Source organism: Sylvia atricapilla, chromosome 1 (assembly GCF_009819655.1).
Source record: "Sylvia atricapilla isolate bSylAtr1 chromosome 1, bSylAtr1.pri, whole genome shotgun sequence".
Lineage (NCBI taxonomy): Eukaryota > Metazoa > Chordata > Aves > Passeriformes > Sylviidae > Sylvia > Sylvia atricapilla.
The window spans coordinates 8,075,981-8,089,096 of NC_089140.1; the positions used below are offsets into that span (position 1 = coordinate 8,075,981).

Sequence of the window (13,116 nt, forward strand, 5' to 3'; positions counted from 1 at the left end):
TTTATTAAATGTAGTATGTTAGCTCTTGAGCTGAAGACAAATTTACTTTCTGACTAACGTTTTATCTTGCAGAACTACCTTTTTTGCTGTTACTTGTCAGATGCCTTTGTGCTATTATAATTCACTTGTTTATGTATAAATGTTGACTTAAAGCAATGCAGCAATGGTTAGACGATTTTGACAAGCCATTTGAAAAAGATCAAAGACTTACTCCACACTACACACAGTTCATTCAGCCTTTTCTTCATTGTATAAAGAATCTCTGGATATATAATAACTTGAATTCACTCTTGTTGTTATGATTGCATAATCAAAGGATAATAGTTAACTGATTTTTCTGATTACTTTGTTTCTAAAGGATAGTGGGGTTAGAATTAAATATTTGCAGTCTGCTTTCCCCTGAACTTTGAACTGGATGGTTTCTTTTGATTGATCGTGGCAGAGGTGGAAACGTGAAAGTAATTAAAATCTTGCAAGAAGAGACCAGAAGTGGGCAGTGCCATAACTGAAGGAAAAATTTGTCTCTCAGTTTCTTTCTTACCTAGGACAGAAACCTCTCAGTGCAGAGAGCCTGTGTGCTGCAAATATGGGAAGAACTTCAATCAGTGCTAATCAATTGCCAGTCCTAAATCTATTGGAAACCAGGTGTTGTTAATTTAGGACTGATGAAATGACTTGTAACCATGTAATGGTTAATTCTTACAACCTTCTGCAGAAGGATGTAATTGAGAGTTGAACAAAGTTGTAATGAGCGTGTTAACATATGGTGTGAGACCTAAATTATAGGAGATAATGTAGTGCTATGTCAGGCTGGTGTTGATCAGGACTGAACCTGCTTAGAGTGGGGGTTGATTAAATTCCCTCAACCTCGAATCTCAATTTTAGTATTTCAGGGTAGAGTTCATTGTTCAGTTATTTCCTTCTTGAAACTTAACTCCTGCAATGTTTAGAGCAGGAGCACTGGAAAAGATGCAAGGGAATGTGTTGCCTACATGGAGTTATTTTAACCCTTACAGTAATCTTGAATCAAGTAATCAGGTCTTACCTCTTACTCTCTAAGCATTTGAGGTGACTTGGTGTGAATGGTGTTTGGGAACTACATGCAATTGATAAGGACCCAATAAATGATGGGTCTGAGGTGTGTCACAACTGAGAAACACTGTGAACTTGTGGGATCTGGGAGTTAAGGATGTGAATTCTGTTTGTCTGAATTGTACAGTGCTCGTGACAGTAGTTCATACTAATCCAGTCTTCAAGCATGGTTTGAATTAACCTGGGTCCTGTACAAGTGCCAAGTGCATGTTTTCTTTAAACAGTTTAAAGAATAGATTAAATAACCTCTTTGGTAGAGTCCTTCTGGAGGTCTGGCTTTATCATTTGCCATTGCTTTGGTGGCTAAGGGGCCTTTTCCAGAGTTCTTGTCCTGGTGCCACAGTTGGTGTTTCACAAACAATGGTCTGCTTTGGGGCCTGATCCATTTAAAGGAAGGTCACAGAAGACTTCATTCACAGACTGCTCATATGGGGTTTCTTGGGGTTTCTGGCCAATTTACTGGTTCTTGTGGATGCTCCAGTGCAGGGAAAGGCACTAGAGGGTTTTACTTCACACAAGAGGGACCAGTGTGATTCCTGTCCTTCATCCAGTGTTTGTTATTTGGGCTAATTTCTCTTTCAGTTCCTGTGTTCTATGAAGAAAGATGGGGTAAAACGGGAAGAGGAGATTAAATAGAAAATGGAAGAGGCATTTCTAGACACTTTGTGTTATGTAAAGGCTGCTGCTAGCTGACTATTACAGAGCCCAGAGCATTAGTGAGTGTGAACTGGCAGTTAAAGGGATTGAGAACTCTGGACCATCAGCTTATCTGAGCCCACCAGCACATTCCATGTCTGAAGTACTTCAGTGTTTGCCTCACGAAAAATTTATAGAAGCTTTTGGCTTCAAACATCATTTATTTAACTTAATGAACACCAAAGTTATACTACTAAATGAGACACATGTGCAGTATTTTATGGACATACAGAAGTGAAAGAAGTGTTGTCATACCCACTTTGGGATGGAACGTGGCAGAGGAAGGTGTCAGTGTTCTTCAGCCAGAAATTGTGAGGTATCCTTAACATCCAGATTTGTGGCTGGACTGTGGGGCATCTGGGGAGAAGAGGAAGCTGGGGAGAATCTGCTTTACACTTGCTAAAGGCAGAAAAGAGGGATTCCTCAGGTCTGAGGCCATTCCCCCTGTGTTCCTGGCCTGGATCCTCCTCTGAAGCTGCTGTAGAGAGAGTAGAACCTGTTAATGGAGCTCTGTGCCTTTGGCCAGGAAAAGTTTCAGGAAGCTGGGATAAATTCTCATTTAGCTGTTGTCCTTAAGCTGTCACCTTGGGTGTGGTGTGAGCTGGGCATGTGCCTAGGCCACAGACACGTTTGGTCAACTTGAGTTGCAGAGCTGAAGTTGGGAACTGTCTAAAGTGGCACCAAGCACAAGATGAAGTGGCACCAGTATCTACCTGACTAATTTATGACAGCAAGGCTTTGCTGTTTTTTAATGCACAAAGCTTTTCTCTTTTGCTACGACACCTTTAGTGCACTGGGTGGGTGTCTTTCAGTTTTCTATTGGATTCATGTCTGAAGAAGCTGAATGGTAAGACATAAATTATAATTTATTTAGTGTTTTTAAGACTTTAATAGGATGACTTATCCTCAGGCCCTTGTGAATAGCCTATGTTGTATGTCTTTTTTATTCCTGGGGGTTTTGACATGATTTGTTTTTTGAACTTAGAACTAACTTTTAAAATAATCTTTATCTCAAAGAATACTTTTTTTTTCCTTAAACAGCAAAAACCTGAGTGAACTTTCTTCATGTTCTCACATTCATTGTGCTTCCACTTGATCTCCAGCACATCAGGTGGTGTCTCAAATGGATGCTGTGAAAGGCAGTTGATCAGTTTTGATTCAGTTTTTCCACCATTTCTAGAAACAGTAGTTTGATTTCTGAGCATTCAAGTGTTGTTTGTTTTCCAGACATTGTTTTTAAACACTTCTATATGATTTATTCTGTGAGGTTTTTAAACAATTGAGCAGTCATTGCTCAAAACAGAAGTTGCTGTCCTTCATGGTCAATTGCTTGAAACATTTCTTTTTAAAAAGCAGTATATTAGTGCTACACAAATTAATTATGAAAGGTACATTAGAATACAGCTTGCTTATTTTTTCCCATGTCCTTGGACTGACGTGGATCACCCCACCATCATTTGATCAAATGTGAATTGGCTTAATGCTATTAACAGTGGGTCTGGGTCTGTGGCTGCACCACCTCTTGCAGGATGCAGAGGCAGAAATTTGCAATGCTTTTGAAAGCAAAACTCCTTGCAAAAGTGTTTTCTGTGTGTTGTGGGAAATGCAAATAGGAAGGAATTTTTCCCCATTGTTTCAAATTCAATCATGACTTGCTACATGTGAGTAAGAGTTTTCTAGCAGTCGTTACTCATGTGGGCTCATATTCTGCAATACTCATAGTAAGGACAAATTATAAACAGTCCTGCAGCTGACCACAGGCAGTCATTTTAAACTGATATTTAGTAACCTGTACGTGTTCCCAGTCCTACATATGTAGGAGACAAACTGTTAATGGAAATAAAAAGCTACTTGTGAAAATAAATCTCTTACTTCCTCACAATTATTTTGCTTTAGCTATGGCTTCACTATAATGAGTAACAGTAAATGAAATTTTCCCTGTATAGCTGTGTAGTAGTGGCAGATCACAGGTAGTGTAGAAAGCATTTTGTTTTCATTTAACAGAATACATGGTATCAGGTGGTGTTGATTGACATTTCTTGGATACTGCTTTACACAGCATTTCATGCAAATCATGTTTGAATGAGACTGCTGCATCAAATTACATTTCTTTCAGATTATAGCCCTTGCAGATGTGAGACAGAGCTTGTTCAGCAGCTAGCAAAAGGCTTTGCTTTTTAACAGGTACTGTTTTCACAACTTGACTGCAAAGCTCTGTAATTACAGCACTTAAGATAGTGAAGGAATGATGGGCACTTTCTCTTATCAGATCTATAAGTAGTAGCAAGCAAATGCAGCATGAGATCGCTCCAGCTGTCAAGTATTGTCAGGCTGCCATAGAGGGAATGCAGTTTAAAATGCAGGTGACATAATACCCAACATCCTCCATTTGCTAGTGGGCTTCTGATTAATCACGATTACCATACATTATCATACCATCAAATTTAATCATATCAGTGAATTCCCATCTGCAGGAGGAGCAGCAGCAGCTAAACATGATGGTAACAGCTATTAAATAAGAGAGAAATAGCTGGTTTCTAAATGCAGTAACCCTTTAACTTGTCATGTTGGCTCCAGTGTGCACGTGCTCTGTAGACAGTAAAATGGAGCAGAAAACTTGTGCATTTATATTATAGTTACTGTCATTTATCTTTTTGTTAGGTGACTGCTGTTCAGCACAGCCAAAGAAAACCAGTATTGTAGGGTTTTTTCCCCCCTGTGTTAATGATGGTGGATTTTCTTTAATCTCAGCTTTAGTACCTGCTAAACACAGAATCACAGAATGGCTGAGGTTGACAGGGACCTCTGGAGGTCACCTGCTCCATCCTCTGCTCAGCAAGGGCCACCTGAAGCCAATTGCACAGTACCATGTGTGGATGGCTTTGGAACATCTCCAAGGATGGTGCAAGGGCTCAAGCACCCTCCCAGTAAAAAAGTTGTTGTTTATCTAGATATATAGGTTGTACTTCTGGTTTTGTGTATTTCTGTGAACAAAATGTGAAGCTTTTAGAAAAAAGATTGTAAGGAAAGCACAGATTTTTATCAATTCAAAGAGGGGGAAAGTATTATGCATATGCTATTTTGTCATTAATTAAGCACTGGTGAAGAGTTACTTTGCAGAAATCAAGACTTGTAAAGAAATCCAATTAAAATATACAGTCTGCTGAGTACAATACAGTAAGAATAATCTAGGGCTTAAACACTGAATAGAGAACTAAAATGTGTCTATTATTATACTAGAGAGTATTAGATAGTATAGTTATCTTAAGCTATTTCACTGAGATGACAAAATGTCCTTTTAAAAGATTACTTAGGACATTTGTGTCATCACAATATGAAAATGAGTAAGTCTATAAACTGGTATTTGCTCATCTTCTGTGCCTTCAGTTCTTGCTAATTCTTTAGAATGTGAAAATGCTTCATTTTATTATAAAGCAGTAAATCACTACTGTTACAATAAACTAAGGCAATTCAGAGAGATATTATGGGTTGACTGTAAGATATACAAAAATGATTAAAATGTTGAGACTTTCTTACCCAATGCATGAATAGTACCTGCAGGCATATTGGGAACTTAAAGTTCTCACATCAGTGTATTTGTAAGGTCAGAGATGTGCAGAACACCTCAAAAATGTGTTTTCCTAACAGAACTAAAAATCATCAATCCAGTAATTAGATTACTAAATAATCAGGTCCTTTTCAAAGTCTGGGTTAGCAGCAGTTCTTATTTAAATAAGTTGTAACTGCAGCTTCAAGCTTGGAATGTAATGTAGAAGTCTTGAGTCTGATATTCTTGATCCAGTTTACTTGTAGCCTCAAGTTGTTTTTAATTGTTAGTGACTTGCAGGCCACCAAGATACATGTAAACACCATGATGGTATTCCCATGGAATAGTTTCTGCAAAGTCCAAGGGAAAGATCTTGTCTCATTAGTTCCAGCAGCAGGAGGGGTTCTTCATTTTTTTATACATCCATAAAACTGTTAGCTTTCAGCACAAAAACCATGCAGAAGGATTTTACTGTCTTTTACTAAATGATTATGAAATCCTTGTCTTTCAAGGGAGAGTTTGTCGTTCTAGATGACATTAATGTCTCCTACACTCTTTCCCCAATTGGTTTGTATTGTACCTAATCTTAAAAGTTTGAGGGCACCAAACACCCTGCTCCTACAGAAGATTGCAAACTTCAGTGAAACTGAATCTTCCAGACGAATTAGTTTAAAAATTTAGTGTTAAGGAAATTCTTCAGGTTTGTGGTTTGAGAAGTTTGGGTTTACTCTTCATTCAGTCTGTGCAAGTTGCAGCAGCTTGTCTGTCACATTATTTCTCAGTGTGGCCTGTCTCTGCTGGAGACACTCTTTTCTTCATCCATACAAAATAGATGGATGGGAGTGTGGGTTTTTGCACATCGGCACTTTAAATTAGGAATTTAAATCTAGAGTTGGGATCTAGTTACCAGTACATTTTCTATGTCTGTATTTCATTAAGGACTTCCTGAAGTAGAAGTTCTCCTGTGGAGAAATGGTTGCTTATGGGGCTTCTGTGCTTTGTTGGTTCTCTTAGAAACACACTGAAGTTGGGAATGTTTCAGTCTGCATTTGCAACATGAAGCTGTTCCTGCTGGATGTATTGCAGGGATGCCCTAAAACTTGCTGAAAAGGGACACTATTAGTATACAATAGTTCAATTTTTAGCTTTAGTCTTCTGAAAAGTTAGGGATTGTCAGTCTGCTGGGAATACCCATCTCTGTATTGCCTGTGTTACTTATTTTAACTATTTGATCGTGAGTTGGCTTAAATAACAGGGCATTCCAGGCCTTTATTTCCTTGCTTGTACTGGTTTACCATGTTGGCTTAATTCTGAGACCCTAAAAAGTGAAATAGGACATTGATGATTTCTCTAACAGATGACAGGCCTAAGCCTCTTTCTTATCTTGTGGAATTGTGTAGTGTGAAAGAGGAGCTTGTCCAAGTTGTGTGGTACATTTTAATATTAAAAATTGCTTCCAGCTGAGTTGAAAATATCAACCCATTCTCTGTGACTCAGTCTGCCTGTAGTGCCAGGATCTGTGCAGACCACAACCAGTGCTTGGCTATCTCACTATATGTTTTCCCCTCAGAAAATATATTCCAGAAATGTTGAAAAGACTCATATATGGGTAACATAAAACTGCTGTCTGGACTTTTATGGGCACTCTGAACTTTTTTGTGTATGATTGGCATTAATTCAAGGTGTGCCTTTTATATTAGGTGTTCTTATCCTAAGTCCTTTGAGAAAACCATGGTGTGTGCTAGGTTTTAGTTCACCTTGATGGACTTCCATGATTGTCATAAATGTCAGAGGAGCAATACTGAAGCATTGAAACTGTATTTTAAAAGTATAAAAAATTAATTTTATAATAAAAGATTTCCATGAGTCATTCCTTTCTGTATGCTGTGCAAACTAAAATAAAATACAGTGAAACTTGAAGACCCATGTTTTGTGCAAGATATGGATACATACTTCTACTTGTAAATTTTTGAACTGTATCCAAGATACATGAGCAGGGTTTCCTACACAAGAGGATGTCAGTTCCTTGCACAGAAGGTAGGCAGTTTAGGAAAGCTTTTCGAAAAGTCTGAGGGCTACTGAAATAAGAGGATTAATATCATGTGACAGATTGCTATAGTTTTAATTGTCATAGGTTATAGTGGTCATTATTCTTTGCATTTAAACCATATAAGAAGAATTAACTGAGTTGCCCTGCTTAACTGTCAATGGGGTTCTCCTAGCTCTTTGCATTTTAAGTGAGATTAATAAATGAAAACATGTTGTACAGGCAGGGTGTATTTTATTGAAAAATTCATGAAGTTTCAATGACATTGTTAAGGTATTTAATTAGTCTCATGAAAAAAGTGGAGTGACCCTTTTAGAGAAGCTGATAAATCATATAATAGCTGTTAGATCCTCTTTATTCCTTCCTTTATAAGATTAACTTTGTGCTAAGCAATTTATGCTAAGTTTTCCCTTTTATTGGTAACCAAAGTTATCTGTGCTTCATGAATAGATTATTGGAGATAACATCATGTAATTAACAAGAGATGCAGAAAAGTAAAAGTACAATTTGTGTAAGAATTGTATGAGAGAAAATGTTAATTTCTTAACTAGGAAGGATATTTAAAGGGATAAAAGGAAGGCAAAATAGTGCAGTTCTTTGAAAGGATTAAAGTAACCTTATCTCATGTTCTTTCAGAAGGTGGGATTGCATGAGTGTGTGAAAGTCATGTTCAATGAGCTATTCACAACTCTAATGAATTGTAGACACAAGTTTGCATTGCCTTTTTTTTTTTTCCAAAAGTGATTGATAAGATGTAGGTTTTGCCTTAGCTAAACTGAATAATTGAAATTAGTAAAAGGGGAAATTGTACAACCTGAAGTTATTCAGAGTTGTATAAAAATGTCAGTCTGAAGTGCAGTAAATTATGGTGTGTGTGGGAGGAAGAGTGGGTACATATTTTGGTAAGAGTAAACATCACAAATTCAAAGATTTAAGACAAAATACCTGTCAGTAGCACTTCACTGTGGTGTTATCTTCTCCTTTGAAGTATTTCTGAATTGTCTGTGATTGCATTCTCTTAAGAAATCTACACAGAATCCTATTTCCAGTGTAATTTCCTTCTAGACCTCAGGTCTTGTATTCTTACACACCTCCTTTTTTTCTTCTTGAATTTTCAAAATAAAATTGCACAAGGATAAGTTAAATTACAGACTTCAGAGCTTTCCTTAAAAACAGGAAAAGATACAGATGTCTGCTGGGTCGTTCTTATGGACATTTGGTGGCTGTCACGGTAACTAACCATTTCTGTATGAATGTGAACCAACCTTGTGGGATCTCTCTGGGAAAGCACATAATTTTTAGTCCTTTCCCTCAGCGTTAGAGTTGACCCCAGTGTTGGACTGAACTATAGAACCTTGGGGCCATGGCTGATCATATTAATTTGTAATTTTCTTTTGTTAGTTTGGAACCTATTAGCTTGAAAGTAAGTGTTCTTAACACTGAGTAAGGAAGTTTCCTGAAAGATTCAATATTGGTGAAGTAATAGTTAAAATGTTTTTTACAGGGACTCTTAGCTGATGTGTGTACTGAATAGTTGGGTGTAATTTGAAACTATCCGGATAGCAAAACCATGAAAAATGAGAGTAACTACTGTGCATATAAAGATTTATTATGCATCTATGTTACAGTATGCTTATTTTATCAAAAATAGACCATTATGAAACCTGGCTTTTGCACCTGCTCTTCATTAATTTTTTGAAGTTAAATAGCTCTGAGTGGTCTTTTCTACCAAATACCACAGGGCATTTGGGGGTTATTAGCAACGAATACTTGCTGAATGTGGAGTTTAACATTAATGGTAAAATAATCCACTACTAAAATTGTAGTTTAACTACTGTTAAGCATGAAGAAAACCCCCTCCCAAAAAAAAACAAGCCCACCCTTAACCACTTAAAGCAATGGAGAGCTGTCATATTTGTACTGGGTTTAGGACAATTAGAATTTGACATAAGTAAAAGTTGAAGGGGTAGTAATGTTGTGTTCTTATTGAATTGAAAAAAAAGGTAATGTCATTTGAGAATAATAGCAAAGACCTCATAATTTAGAAAAATACCCATCATAATTTACATATTTTCTTTTTTTAAAAAGAAGTTCATGTGTGTCTGGAAGTAGTTGAATGTTAGAGTTTTAGTTTCACATGTAGTGTGTGATACAAATCAGTCACGATTGAATTCCTATTGGAATTATGCTGGAAGCTTTTTCAGAAGAAAAATCTCAGCAATGTGGGATATGAAAATATAAGCTTCCTGCTCCCTGTTTTACTGTTATATAGGGCAGAAATTTTTATCTTTAGGGATATAGAAGCAAAGCTGGTTTAGGAAAGAAGTGGAGGTCAGTCTGTCATGACTGTAAAAAGGAAAAGAATCAAGCTATTTTTTTTTTTTTAAGCAAACATTGGTAATTCGTTTTTCAGCAAATAACAAATGTCTTTGCAATTAATTTTGCATGATTGGCCTTTGGTTATCAGCCAAGAAATGTGATCAGTCATAATTTAGTAGTTTTTCAAAATGTCATATACATAAAGTTAAAATCTGCTCAGCAATCAAATAAGTAGGTATTTGTTAGTGAATCTGGAATCTTGAAAAGTGGGAAAAGCACCAGTGTTCTTAACTGCTAGGGATGGGAAAAAGAGAGGACGATAGGAAGAGTTCCAAACTTCAGATATTTCCTTCTTACTCTTTCTTGGACTGTTGTAAGAGTTATTTTGACCCAAACTTGTGTCGTGGCTTGTACTTATATGACATATAGTACTAATTAGAGTAAAAAATTCTTAATCTCTCTTAGTGAGTATTTGTTGGGATTTTTGACACTGGCTTTTGGATAACAATTGGATACCTGTTACTTTGTGTTAAATCAGTGCAGATATTTAGAGGACATTAAATGTTTTGGTTCTTCAGATGGAGGGTACCTTTGGTACAAAAGATCACAGCGAGCTTGAAATCAGCATTGCTACTATTTTTAACAGTAAAATGTCCTGCTGGTTATTGGTTCATGTGTTTTTCTGTAAATAAACTATAATGCCATTTTCTTTTTTAGAAGTGTGAGCTTTCTTGGACCGAATATGACCTTGTATTACTCAGTTCTAAAACTTACCTAAATCTTACTTCATAAAGGTTTGTTTATGATAGGAAATATAAAGGTGCTCTCAGTGAATGTAATACTTACAGACTTTGGTGGCATAAACCAAAATGTTGTGCTGGTTGCTGGCCTCATTTTGGATCCTTCTGGTTGAAATTTTCCAAATACTTTCATTCCAGGACTGAAGCGGTAGAAAAATACTCTTGTGCCCAAGTGAGTTATTTAGAAATGTTTTGTTATAACTGTTTCCAAGGAAGAAAATTGAGTTTGGCTGCACTGAGGATATTTCAGTTCATAAGGGGTGTGTGAAATTCAACAGGACTTTCCATGCATTTGCAATTCAGGGCTGCCTTAGGAGGAGATAAATCTGGGCATAATAATGAGGGTACAGGTTGGCAGGAGAGGGAGGGCTGCTGCAAAGGTTTGTTTAAAATAAACATACTGAGTTTTTTTCAACCTGTGCCTGCTGCTTCCCTGGCAGGAAAGAGAGAGGAGATGGCCTGGTATAAGGTACAGGCAATGAAATCAGGGGCTGAGCAGGACAAGTAGGAGCTCTTGACCAGCTGCCACAACACAAGACTCCCAGCTTGGAGTCTGGAAGCTGGATCCATGCTGGGATTAGGGACCAGTGGGCAGAGCAAAAGATGCGATGGGGCTGAGAGAACTTATCTGAAGGGGTGAAAACAAAAAGGCAAATTGGACAAGGAATTAATATTGAGGAAGAGGCTTGAGACCAGGTTACAAATGTGGTTGAGAAGCAGAGATGGCTGCTTATTTTGTAGCCTAAGCCTGCTGCCTTTCAGCCTAGCACTAAAACTGAAGTTTGGGAGTAAGGAGAGAGACTGATAAGGATCTATTACCTCAACCAGGGCAGAGTACATGGAGTTTGGAAGAAGCAGGTAGAGGAGACTGTGATCACTGCACTGCCATTTGGTGCTTGGAACCAAGCCCAGACAGATCATTGCTGCTGCCAGTTCTTCAGCTCGGGTGGCAGATACGTGATACTTAAGATTTATTAGCCCAGGTTTCAGTAAGTTTCCACATAATTTGTTTTTTGCTGGCTATTTTACAAATGACTAAGATAAGTGTAGGCGTATGTCTAGGGAAAACAGCAGGAATTTGAGAGCTTCTGAGTCAGGCTCTCTGAAAATGGGGAAAAAAGGTTGTCAAGACCGTGTTCTGTCCCGAGATGCAAGATGTGCATGTGACTACGTGCTGTAAATCAGATGTAAGATTAAAACCATCTTGTGTGCAACTGCCCTGTTGAACTGGTTTCTCCCTGTTGCAATGACCTTATGCATTGTCCACTGGTAAACTAATGACTAAATAGCTAAAAGTGAGATGGTTTGCTGGGTGCCTCCCTCAAGGATGTGCAGCATGTGGAAGGGTTGTGTATTCCCTGGGATTGCTGTAAGAGCAGTACTTTAGGAGTAGGCTTTTATCACCAAGGCTTCCGAGATGAGGGAATGTATCTAACCTTAGTTTGAAAGTAGCTCTGGCAGCTCCTGTGTGCAGTGATGCTGGAGGTTTGTTTTGGGAGCAAAGGGTCAGGATCCTCAAGGTTTGTGTTCAGTTGGTCTTTTGGCAGGTGGCCAGCGCTGTCCTGCTCAACACGAGGGAAGGGCAATGCAGTTGAATTTCCGTGTTCAGCTAAACCTGAAAAGGTTTTTATGGAACAAAAAAAATGTCACTTTTTTCCATCCTGAACAGCTCCAGCAGCTGTTGTTTGCAGGCAGACTGAAATTCAAAGGCAGTAGTCAGTTCCAGGGTGGCAGGAATATTTTGTAACTGTTCATTTGCAGAAGTGTAGAGCTCCTCCTACAAACAGTGTGTATGTTTTGAGGACTGTCATGCTTGAGTGTAATTTAATGTGTTTTCACTAAATGAAATACCCACAGGAGTCTGGCTGACTGGGAGAACTGGCAAGGGGATATAGACCCTTTAATCTTTAGGAATGATAATATATTTACAGTTGATGGCTGTATGATGACATAAAAAAAGTAGTCGCAGTCTTGGTCCCCCAAATAAGAGGTCTTAGTATCTCACATATCCCCATTCAGGTGTTTCAGGAAGGCTACAGATTTAATAATAGATCTCATCCTTGCTGCCTCTCATCTACTTACTTGGGCTTTGCCAATCCCAGTTGTACTGTGGGTAGAAGGCTGTAAAGTAGCTCTGTCTTGTGCTGCTTTGATAGTGAATATGCTCCAGGGCCATTGTTACTGTGTGAGAAATTCTTATCCTAAAATTCCAGTCTTCGTGCAGTACAAGTGTGATAGGGTGAGACTTGTGCATACCCTTGGTGAGGGGAACTCAAGAGATAAAAGATAAGCTACTGCAGCTTAGTTGTTTGGCCCTTTCCTGATGATGATACTTCAGTCTAGCAGGGAGTTTTTTGGTCTGGAATCTGTTTTGAAAAGCTTGTCTTCAGCAATACAAGTTTTAAACTTCAAGGTGAGCATCACATGTAGACCGAACAGATCTCACCATTAATTCCAGAATCTTCATAAAGAGGAAAGCAAAGATGTTCACAGATTGTTTTCATTACTTAACTTGATTTACTCAGATAATAAGGAAACAGTTGAGAATATAATTTATGTGAAGCGCTCTCTATATCAGAGGTTGTCAATGTGTTTTGTCAACTTTGGATATAAAA

General features: G+C 38.0%; 1 protein-coding gene across 7 annotated transcripts in view; it reads left to right on the plus strand.

Moving 5' to 3' along the window:
- Window positions 1–13,116, plus strand: part of RBM33 (RNA binding motif protein 33) — a 98,667-nt gene that overhangs the window by 42,878 nt on the left and 42,673 nt on the right. The window lies entirely within an intron of this gene.